This window comes from Lontra canadensis, unplaced genomic scaffold, assembly GCF_010015895.1.
Source record: "Lontra canadensis isolate GAN:19392208 unplaced genomic scaffold, GSC_riverotter_1.0 scaffold29, whole genome shotgun sequence".
NCBI classification, from domain to species: domain Eukaryota; kingdom Metazoa; phylum Chordata; class Mammalia; order Carnivora; family Mustelidae; genus Lontra; species Lontra canadensis.
In genome coordinates this window covers 19,274,351-19,286,850 of record NW_022631023.1, presented here as the reverse complement: position 1 = coordinate 19,286,850, position 12,500 = coordinate 19,274,351, and the positions used below count along the sequence as shown (strand labels likewise).

Genomic DNA, 12,500 nt, shown 5'->3' with positions numbered 1-12,500 from the left:
CAAAAAAAAAAAAAAAAAAAACTACTATCCGATTCAGTAATTCCACTACTGAGTATTTACCCAAAGAAGATAAAAACTTGAATAAATAAATAACTTGAAAAGATATATGTATTTGCATATTTATTGCAACATTATTTATAATAGTCAAGAAATGGAAGCAGTTCAAGTGTCCATTGATAGATGAATATATATATACATATATACACACACATATATTCATGTATATATTCACATTATTCACATATACACACATATATAATAAAATATGGTTCAGCCATAAAAAGAATGAAATCTTGCCATTTGTAATGACATGGATAGAGCTAGAGTATTATGTTAAGCAAAATAAGTCAGTCAGAGAAAGACAAATACCATATGATGTCACTCATTTGTATAATGTAAGAAACTCAACATGAACATGTAAAAAAACAAAACAAAACAAAACAGAGAGGCAAACCAGGAACCAGACTCTTAACTATAAAGAACATACTGAGGGTTACTGGAGGGGAGGTGGGCAGAGGAATGGGTTAAATGGGTGATGGGTTAAGGAGGGCACCAGTAATGATGAGTAGGGACTATTTCTTTTTTAAAGATTTTATTTATTTATTTGAACAGACAGAGATCACAAGTAGGCAGAAAGGCAGACAGGAGAGACAGGGAGGCAGACTCCCTGCTGAAAGGAAAACCCAATGTGGGGCTCGATCCCTGGACCCTGGGACCATGATCTGACCTAAAGGCAGACGCTTTAACCGACTGAGCCACCCATCTGCTCCAAGTAGGGGGTATTTTATGGAAGTGATGAATCATTAAATTCCACACTTAAAACTAATATTATACTCTATGTTAACCAACTGGAATTTATATAAAAACCTGAAAAACAAGATTAAATTAAAAAAAAAAAAAGGGGCACCTGGGTGGCTCAGTTAGTTTGAGAAAACGGACTCCTGATTTTGGCTCAGGTTATGATCTCAGGGTCATGAGATTAAACCCCATGTGGGATTCCATTCTCTGTGGATTCTGTTTAAGACTCTCTCTCCCTCTCCCTCTTGCCCTCCCCTGACTCAAGTGGTCTCTCTCTCTCTCTCTCTCAAATAAATAAATCTTTTTAAAAAAAATTTGAAAAAGTCTGTTCATGTCCTATGCCCATTTCTTGATTGGATTATTTGTTCTTTGGGTGTTGAGTTTGCTAAGCTCTTTATAGATTTTGGACACTGAAAAAATGCTCCACATCACTTGGCATCAGGGAAATACAAGTCAAAACCACAATGAGATACCACCACACACCAGTCAGAATGGCTAAAATTAACAAGTCAGGAAATGACAGATGCTAGCAAGGATGTGGAGAAAGGGAAACCCTCCTACACTGTTGGTGGGAATGCAAGCTGGTGCAACCACTCCGGAAAACAGCATGGAAGGTCCTCAAAAAGTTGAAAATAGAGCTACCCTATGACCCAGCAATTGCACTACTGGGTATTTACCCTAAAGATACAAACATAGTGATCCGAAGGGGCACATGCACCTGAATGTTTATAACAGCAATGTCCACAATAGCCAAATTATGGATAGAATCTAGATGTCCATCAACAGATGAATGGATAAAGAAGATTTGGTATATATATACAATGGAATACTATGCAACCATCAAAAGAAATGAAATCTTGCCATTTGTGACGATGTGGATGGAACTAGAGGGTATTATGCTTAGCGAAATAATTCAATCGGAGAAAGACAACTATTATATGATCTCTCTGATATGAGGAAATGGAGATGCAACATGGGGGGTTTGGGGGTAGGAAAAGAATAAATGAAACAAGATGGGATTGGGAGGGAGACAAACCATAAATTACTCTTAATCTCACAAAACAAACTCAAGAGAGGGGGGAGAGGGATCGGGAGAGGGGGGTGGGGTTATGGACATTGGGGAGGGTATGTGCTATGGTGAGTGCTGTGAAGTGTGTCAACCTGGCGATTCACAGACCTGTACCCCTGGGGACAAAAATGCATTATATGTTTATAAAAAATAAAAAATAATAATAAATTTTAAAAAATTATTAAGGAAAAAAATTTTGAAAAAGAAGGAAGTCAGTCAGAGAAAAACAAGTACCATATGATTTCACTCATATGTGAATTTAAGAAACAAAACAAAGAAAAAAAATAGATAAACCAAAAAAAAACAGATTCTTAACTATAGAAAACAAACTAATGATTACCAGAGGGTAGGTGTGTGGGGGGATAGGTGAAATAGGTGAAAGGGATTAATGACCACTGAATAATGTAATACAGTTGGTGAGTCACTATATTGTATTTTGGAAACTAACACCACATTTAACTATAAATAAAAAAAAATTTTAAATAAAAGAAGAAGACATTAGGACACTGACACATATAGAGGGATCTTATAAAGACACCAGGAGAGGACTGTTATCTAGAAGCCAAGGAGAGAGACCTCAGAAGAAATTAACCCTGCCAATACCTTGATGTTGGCCTTCTAGTCTCCATAACCATAAGAAAGTAAATGTCTGTTGTTTAAGCCAGCCAAATGGTGATTCTTTGTTAAAGTAGCTCTGGCAAACTAGTCTACCAATGCATAGAAGAAACTAGATAATATCAATACCCAACTTTATGAACCACCATTATTATCTACATAGATCCCAATGTCAGAAGGGAAAGATACCAGGATATGCCATATCTAGAAAGTATCAGGCATGCAAGGTTATTTTAACCCAGTTCTACATAACTCAAACTGATCCATATGCATATATTCACACATGCAAGGAGTTTCAATTCATAATGAGATATACCCATATATATGTGTGTGTGTGTGTAATATATATAATGTATATATTGAAATAGTTTCATGTGTATTTCCTTTATATTTTCTTCATAGACATATGAAGAAATACATTCACACATTCACACACACACTTCCATACATTCACACATGCACACAATGCATTTCTCCCCCCACATTCTGTTCATTTTTTCACAGGATCCTAATGACCTCTATGTATTTCCCCTGAATTCACTGGTTTTACATATTCTGTTACTATTAGCCAACCGTGTTACTCCTCCTCCATTCTAGCATACACACTTGTAAGCAATTCTGCCTTTTTGCATTTTGCTGTCTTATTTTATCTTACATCAGGGTTTTGAAGTTTCTAGATATTACTGGTTTTGCACAAAATGTCAGGTGTGACTTTTCCTTTTCCTCTTTCTTAATTCTTTTTCTAAAGACTAATTCTTTCAAAACTCTTAATAATAAAATTTTCCTTCAGCTCTTTGTTTCTATTCTTTTAAAGATTTATTTACTTGAGAAAGATGGTACGTGCACAAGGTGGGGCTAGGACAGAGAGAGAGGGAGAGTCTCAAGCAGACTGACCTCTGAGCATGAAGCCCAACGTGGGTCTCAGTCTCATGTTCCTGAGCTCATGACCTGAGTTGAGTCACCCAGGTGCCCCTCAGCTCTTTGTTGTAGCCAAATATTGCTAGAGAGCATTTATAAAGATAAACCCTACAATTTTTAAATCAACCATATTTTTTAAAAATAATATAATGATCAATTTTATTCAGACTTTTAAGCTCACATACCCCTTCCATACTAGAATATTGTTAGTGAATCTGTGTGATAAACCTGAGGACATTCTCAGAGCAAAGCAACATAATACAGCAGAAATTGGGAGATCTATTGAAAGGGAAAAAATAAGATGAGTCACTGAGGCAGAGCATTGTGTAGGATGTCCAGAGGAGATGTGCAAACTCATTCTTGAATGAAGAGGCATTTGGGAAATATTTATGTCTAACTGTTGAGTATTTTGGTGAACATCTATCACTTAATTTCCAAATAAATATGTTAATATTTAGGTAGGTAGTTAGGTAGGTAGATGGATACATAGATAGGTAACATAGATGATAGATAATCAGTCATCATGTATAGACAGAGTTCTTGCATTGTGCTTGATATGTGAAAGACACATTTAAAATTGTTCAACTCATGTGCCCAGTGATAAGATTTGTGACTGCTTTTGTGTCCCAAATTAACTTTAGCTTCAACTACTATGTGGACACACTGCATAAACCATCAGTTATATCTATAAGCAAAACATAAACAATATGAAACCCCTTATTTTCAAGCTGCATCCTAAGTTCAACATTATGGTCCCTCCATGCAAGTATTTATATTGTTGAAAAATAATATTTTAAAACAGACCAAAAAAGAATATGCTTCCAAAAATAATTTTCTTCTGCTAGTGAATGTCAGATTGATAAATACCACCATTCAAACTTGGTTTGATGTATAATCTGTTTATAACTATAGTTAAATCATTTAATTATCATCTAAATATTTGTTCTGTCTTCCTTGCAAATTCTCTATGGTGTAAAATATAATTTGGCCTAAGAAAGTTTGCTGTAGACTGGACTATATTCATACTTTAAGAAGACCTAAAAACATTAAACATAAAACAACCACTCTATTAACACTGATTAATAAAATAATTGTCTTGAGATAGAAGGCAATTTGAATTTACATTCGAAAAAGTTATGATTGTTAATGAAAACAATTTTCCCAACAGTTTACACATCTTAGGAAGGAACATTGTAACATCTTTTAAAACAGAATAATTATTTGGGACTTTTGTTGTTGTTTTTGTTGTTATTTTCCCCATTTTTATTATTGTCCTCAAATCAAGGTTCTACAGACATTTTCAGTCTATAAAACACAGTTGAACCGCTGAGGTTCCCCTTACCTTTATTTGGGCCTTTTAAAATAAAAATAATTATTTGCTCTTCTTTACTTTAAAATGATGCTGTCAGTATACTAGATGTCTTTTCTACACTCCAAATATGTAAAAATGATTGTTAAATTTGCACCACCTACTGTGAAAACATTTTTGTCCCCCTCCATTTAACTCCTCTCAGACCACAAGAAGCATTAGTAACACACAAATATTTATAAATCATGTTAGGAAGAATTGTTCATGTTCATGTTCTTGCATTCTACTAGGTGATATGTTCTGTCACTGAGTACACACACAAACTAGATGACATGATCAATTTTCTTTTTTAAACCCTTTGTGAAGATTGATGTAAATCAAACCCCAAATCCATACTTCATCTAAATGCTCTCTATTGAAACCCTCTGGGAGTATAGCATAAACAAAAATGTTACTACTCTATGTGCCTGGTCTCCTTCCCTGTCTTCTTTTTACCGCCACAAGCATGACCCAGTTAGTCCAGCCAAAAAGATCTTTTACAGAAAAAATAATGTATTACTTATTTATTGTGGACACCCATTAAACACCTCCACCTTTCAAACACATCATTTATTTTTCCTAAGATAGATAAACTAACAGTTCGATACCTGGGCATTAAATACAATGTATGGACATTGTTTTCCGTTTACATTTTTATAGAATCTGAGAACAAATGTTTTGACAAAAGATACTGATTGTAGAAGGATCCTATTCCTTACTGTATGACATGTTGGTCTGTCATCAAATGATTTTAATTGAAATCAGCTGCTTAAATGGCCTTACCTTCCTAGCAGTTCTTCTATTTATATGAACTCATTTATATCTAAAATTCCAATGTGGGTGGAAAATAGCAATTTAACTGGATTATCTCCCTTTCATTCTTTGGAATACCCTAGTGTTGTCATGAAAATTACAGTTATGTTTAAGCCATTTTTACTATCACTATCTTTTTTAGTAAGTAGTGACAAATGGAAAGCACTCACAGGAAATTGAAATGCTGAAACAAATTGAAAAGTAAGCCAAAGCATTTTAAGAAAATGCTAACACAGAGAGAAATAAATCCCTTTCTCAAGTAAGGATAGTGAATAAATTACATCAGCTTCATATTGGCTTTCAAATTGGTTTCAGTATCTAACATAACCTTTCAGAAAATACAGATTATGAAATGCCACAACATTTCTATCATTTTAATTTGAGCAATAGTAATTGCTAGTCATTATTATTTTAATTTTAGTAAAATAAAGCATTAACTTCCTTCAAGATAAAGTAGTTGTAAATTACTATCTAGTCCTCCTTTCACAATAGAATTTCTCTAATTGTTTAGATGTAAAAGTTCATCACCTTTACCAAAGAGTATCAAGTAGATAAAATTAAAGCAAACTTTAATTACTGGTGAATCTTCTCTGTGATTAGAAAATGCACTTGTACTTAAATTTAGTTACTTTTCCTAATGGAAACATGAAGATTTTAACTCTCTCTTTAGTTTGGGGTCATGGCAAAATATCTGTGGGGTGGAGAGAAGGTGACTCACTTTGAGTTGTGTTGGTGGAATCACATCTCATTATCCCTCCCAAAATAGAAATCATGCCATTAACTTTTTGCTTTATGAAATATCTAAATAACACAAAGTGATAAACACATATAAATAAATGTTACAACCCAAAATTTCATACTCGTTATTTGCACTAAATTTCTATTTTATGGTTAAAATGCCCTTCAAACCTCAGTCTTCTATTGCTTGTATTTGGCATGAGGTTGATCTCTCTCAGAAGGACAAATGATGCATGCTTGAACACAGTGATGAAACAGAACCAATCAGAATCCTCACTATGAATTATCTACTTATAGAGATGAATATGAGACCAAGGAGCAAAGAGAAACAGAAAAGTAGACCCCAAAAATGTGAAGGAAATTCCTTGATTATATTTTCAGGGGCCTATATCTAACCATATCTGAAAATAATTCATTAATGTTTCTAAACTCAGAATTTTATGAAAATAATTTCTTATTCTTTCATTTTCAGTCTTCAAAAGTTTTACTAGCCTGCTTTCATGAACACAATCTGTATTTAATATCCCTGTTTGGTTTCCAAATGATGTAAACCCAGCCATAATTGTTCACCATTTTACAATCCAAACACTGAAGAACTATTTGCCAATAGTTGTATTCAAGAAAGGCTATCGCTGATAGTTGAATCAGCGTGAGGTCTCAGATGGGTGGCTTCTGATACAAGGGACTGCTGAATTTGTTTTATGCTGAAGGAAAGCCACTAATTAATAATAATACTATTAGTTCAACTGAGACTTCAGGAAATATGGTAGACACTGTTAGGACATTGGTGTACATTTACTACTACTGCCTGTGGTCTTCAGTGACCACTGTGACTTTAGTATAATAAAAACAGACTGACTCATAATCCCAAGATTTAAAACAGTCATGTACATATCTCAATTTCATTTTATTTTTTTTTAAATTTTCTTAAAACATTTATTTATTTAGAGAGATTAGGGGTGTGGAAAGGCATAGGGAGAGAGAATCCTGAAACAAACTCCCCACTGCAGAGGGAATCTGACATGGAGAGCTACCCCGGGACCCTGAGATCATGACCTGAGCCTAAATCAAGAGTTGGATGCTTAACGGTCTGAGCCAATCAGGTGCCCCTGAATTTCACTTTAATAAGTGTTATAGGAATACATTGCAGAGTAGTAATGGTGAGAATTTTGCTTCTCACCATTTTACACCTACTCTTTTTCCCACCATTTGCCCTCCTAACACAAAGGGAAGGTTGAAATGTAATTATTGTTTCAGTGCCTTTAAAATTAGGAATGATTGCCTGAGGTGGGTGAGTGGATGGGGTAACTGGGTAATAGGCATTAGGAAGACACGTGATATGATGAGCAGTGGGTGTTATATGCAACTGATAAATTATTGAATAGTACATCTGAAACTAATGACGTTATGTTAGCTAATTGAATTTAAAATAAAAAAGAAAAGAAATAAAAATTAGGAATGGAAGCAGCTCTACTTATTAATTGAATGAACAGCAGCACAGTTGTTTTTCAGCTTACTAAATGAATACAGTTCAGTGACTGTATGACCAGATATTAGGAAACATAAAAGTTTAAATAAAAGTTATCCAGTGAAAAACAAAACTAGTATTACACTATGTTCTCTTAGAATTCAGGAACTGCCTTCAGTATGGGCATATTTGTGGCTTAATACCTCCTAAATTTTATTTTCAGTAACATCCTCTCATTGAATCCTGGCAGAATATAACAGTATAAAGGGACATTAAGATCATAGGTCTTTTTTGTAATGAAGTGATAGATTATCTTATTTCTTTTTACTTCCTTCCTCAGTATATCACTTTGAGTAAATGCTGAAGACTGTAATAAATTGACATCATATTTTCGAACCCTCTCTTTTATGCTGAAGGTCATTTGATAAGCATTTGCCAGTAGTTTCCAATAAGATGCTATTGTCTAGATAATACTTAAAGTAAAATTTGTCAAGGAGTTTTTTTTTTTTTTTGGAGGTGGGATTAATGCTAGTTATGCACAGAAATACACAGTTACTTTGAAGTACAGTTTTAGAAAATAATGCATTGTGATATTAAGGCATCTATTCATTCTAATGATGTGTATGTTTTCATTTAATGTTAAAATATTCTTAAGTAAGTAATGCGAAGTCATCTAGATCCTTCTTGAATTTATTTTTTTGTAAAGCTTTAAGCACATTTAATGCTGAGTTACCTTTAAAAAATGAGAATAACTGGGTCCCTGGCTGGCTCAGTAGGCTAAGCACTTCCCTTGGGCTTCAGTCATGATCTCAAGATCCTGGGATCAAGCCCTGCATCAGTCTCTCTGCTAAGCGGCAGCCTGCTTCTTCCTCTCCCTCTGCCACCTCCCCTGCTTGTACACACTCTCTCTCTCTCTGACAAACAAATAAATAACATATTTTAAAAATTTGTTATCTTTAAGCAAATTAAAAATGAGAATAACTAAAACATATAATCAAGAGTTAGTAAAATTACATGAAAATTATAGATTCACAGGTTGAGCAAATTCATTTATTCAGGCAATCATTCTATCTCCCAGCCAATAAACCAGTAAGGTCTCAACACAAGGATGGGACTCCAGAGAAAAACAAGAATCTGAATGTTGACCATGTCACTCAGTGGTTGTGTGAATGTGGATAAGTTGCTTAACTTCTCTAAGTCTCAGTTCTCTTGTCTGAATAATGAGAATATAACTAGAAAGAATCAATGAGATAGATTATATAAAGCCACTTTAACTTCACTTAGTGACTAATAAGCACACTTACATACTTGCTATTCCTGTTTGTAGATTATTATTACTATTATATGTCTTTTAATATACAAAGCTAAACTAAATATATTCAAGTAATGCACCATTGATTTTCAATTTAGATAAAAGTATATATTTAGCAACTAAATTATTTCATTAAATTCTGTTCTGCCTCATTCATTTATGTAACTATTAAGGTTTAATGTCTTCTAAACTTCCATGTTCCAAGAAACAAACATTTATAAATGGATACAAAATAGTATTTAAGAGAAAGGAATTCGACTATGTTTGGAGTCCTGGCTGTACTTCTTCCCAGGCATGTGACTGTAAGCAGTCACGTGCACTATCTGTGCTCAGGGTGTCCTTAGAATGATGGAGCATAGGTAAATATTTTTTGCAAAGATCCTATCCATATAGATCATCTGAGGGTCTCTAAATTAGCATGCCTGACACTTTATGACACTAGTTGTGCACTATTCAATGAAAGAAATGGCATAGTGGTCAGGGGGAGTGATTAACTTGCCAGACTGCTCCCCTGGAATCGGAGATGAGCAGCACTAGGCTCTGGGACATCACTATACATGTGAATGTCCAAACCTCTTTCAATATCTGATGAGTTAGGAAAAGGTGTTCAAGAGAGTGCCCTAAGGAAAGGAGTAGAGACTGGGTCTGAAATGGGAACCAAGCTGGGCTCAGGACTCCCTACTCAGATGATACCACTGGTACAGACCTGCGCCAGAGAAGGACTTTTGGAGAAAGCCCCCATAAGTGTGGGATTTCATGAATCCTGGTGTAGCATGAGCCAAAGTAGCATCCCTGCTCACCTATATATGAGATCAGTACTGCTCTGAGCATTAGACTCCCCAGCTAGAAGATGATGATATGAATATTTAATTTAATATAATGTTATAACATGCTTCAGAGATGCCACTGTGCATAGGGTTCAGCACATCTCATGACACAGTTATATGCCTATTAAATATAAATAGTTTCAAATCGTGAAGGTATTTTAAAAACAAAAAATACAGACTCTTTTGTAGTTCATAAACATGAAGATTGGATGTCCATGCTGTTGCATGACACGTGCATTCCTCAAAGCTTGCTACGACCATGTTGGCACATTATCTATCTGATGCTGAAAAAGAAAAAAATCAAAAGTACACAGAACTCTACAGAAATCAAACGTAAGAAAAGGTCTACCCACAATTCCAATGTTTATTCCTGACTTATGATCATATGCTGTTTAATTTATAAAAATTATAAATAGTTAAAAACGCCCCTTGACTCCACCAATGCCCAAGATAATGTAAAAATAAATTTCAAATATTCTTTGCTAAAAAATAAAAACCTTGAGAATTTGGAATTTCTCACCTTACCGTGCATCAGAATCATGAGAAGAGCTTGTTTAAAGATGATGGGGACTCAACTTGAGAGTTTCTTTTTCTGTAGGCAGGACTTCAGAATTTACATTTCTAAGAAGTCCCTAAATTGATTCAGATGCCTCGGTGTAGGGACCATATTGTTATGAGTTATTCTGATAATAGCATCATTGCCCCATTCTTTCTTTTCTATTTGATTTTGTAAGAAAGATTTAATTAATTTATTTAAAAGAGAGAGAGAGAGAGTGCACGGGAGCACAAACAAGAAGTGGGAGGAGCACAGGGAAATGAAGAAGCAGAATCCCTGCTGAGCAGCATCTCAGGACCCCTGGATCATGACCTGAGCCAAGGCAGCCACCCAACCAGTTGGGCCATCCAGGTGCCCCTTTTTTCTATTTGTTAATCAGTTCCAGATTTTTCCAAGGTGGTACTGGGAAGCATTACTTTCATCCACAAAACAAATCTTCAAATGTTTTAGAAGGTAATTTCCTCTGTTCCACACCTTCAACCATTCGGAATCCATTGCCTTGATTTATACATATATAGTTACATCTTTAATTTTATATATAAATATGTACTTATAAATATTTACATATAGTTAAAATTATTTAATATTTCACATATATCAAAATATATGTGACCAACATGAAAACAGCATGATAGCTGAAGGAGACCGCTTTATCAGTGCCTCTTAATTTATCAGTGCACTCACTTTATTTTGGATTCAGAATCATTTGATAACCTTTCTCCCATGACTGTATTCATGTCAAACTTAACCATTATTATATTTATTTATACTGATTTGGTCTCCATAAGTAAGTAAATATAAGTAAGAATATTATGAAATATTCACAAATAAAAGAATTTATTCAGTAACACTGCAACAAATCCCTGAGGTCACAGATGTTTTTAAGAGAATATGTCCCATTGCTATTCTTGCTATAGAAGTCAAGGGCAGGTTGCCCCAAAATGTTCCAGAATGGCATTTTGATCATTTTGAATTAAAGTTGAGTAACAGTCAGTGCAAAAAAGATGCTCTGACCCCCCTTTGTCTCCAAAAAGCAGGAATAAATTCCCCATGGAAAGAAATCTTTCCTATACAGGAAAGTAAGGAGATATCATTATCACCAGAGATAAGGAATCCAGAGCCAAGAAGACTGTATAAACAAACCATGTTACTTTTACTAATTTACTACTGCAACCCAAAGTTTAGAATTTCTTACTATTTGAAGCTCCCAAACATATTTTTTTTTTGTCCTGTAAGTTCTTCAAAGATTTTGTTTCTGTGTCTAAAATGTAGAAAAACTGAATGCCTTGATCATCTCTTCAGGTTTCAGTTGTATTATTTGGACTCTGTGCGCGTGGAATTAACCTTTGATTTTTTTCTTCTGTTAATCTAACTCCTGTCAGTTTAATTCTTAGAACAGCTAGAAGAACCTTGAAGAGTAGAAAAATTTGTCTTATTTTAGACCTCAATGTGAAGTCTTTGAAGATATTGAAACAATAGATTAAAAACACTCGAAGTTTTTATTGCCAAATTTTGTAAAAATTTTCCTTGAGACAACGAAGACCTATCTAATAAACAAACAAACTAACCTTGACATTTCTCATAATAAATGAAATTTAGGAACAGCTCTGCATTTAATAATTTCATTACAAAATTAAGTTATTTATTGGATCTTTGGGTTTGCCTTTACAAACACTGTCTTTCTCTTCTACTTTCCACTGAATTACTAGCTTCTTTTAGGGGTACATATGAGTGTAGAATACTGAAAACCATCTCACCATCAAAATACAGCAGTTTGAAGTGTGAAGTTTGCTAAGTTTAATCACTATATATTCTATATATATATAGAATATATACATATTCTATATATATATTGGTCATGTGGATTGTACATTTACTCATAACATGGTCTACGCTAATTGAATAAGAGTGCTTCTTTAAGGTTTTGTCAGCAATGGTGTTGAATAAGGGCAAGAAAGGCTACATAGGGAGAAATAGGTAGGGTCACATAGGCGACTACATAACCAGGCTCACAGAAATGCCAGATGTGAGAAATGTT

At 34.4% G+C, this 12,500-nt stretch overlaps 1 non-coding gene across 1 annotated transcript; it reads left to right on the top strand.

Moving 5' to 3' along the window:
- Positions 1–10,083: 10,083 nt before the first annotated feature.
- LOC116872438 lies at positions 10,084–10,190 on the top strand. The gene has a single exon (XR_004383644.1). It is a non-coding gene; the product is annotated as a small nucleolar RNA U13 (small nucleolar RNA).
- Positions 10,191–12,500: the final 2,310 nt, after the last annotated feature.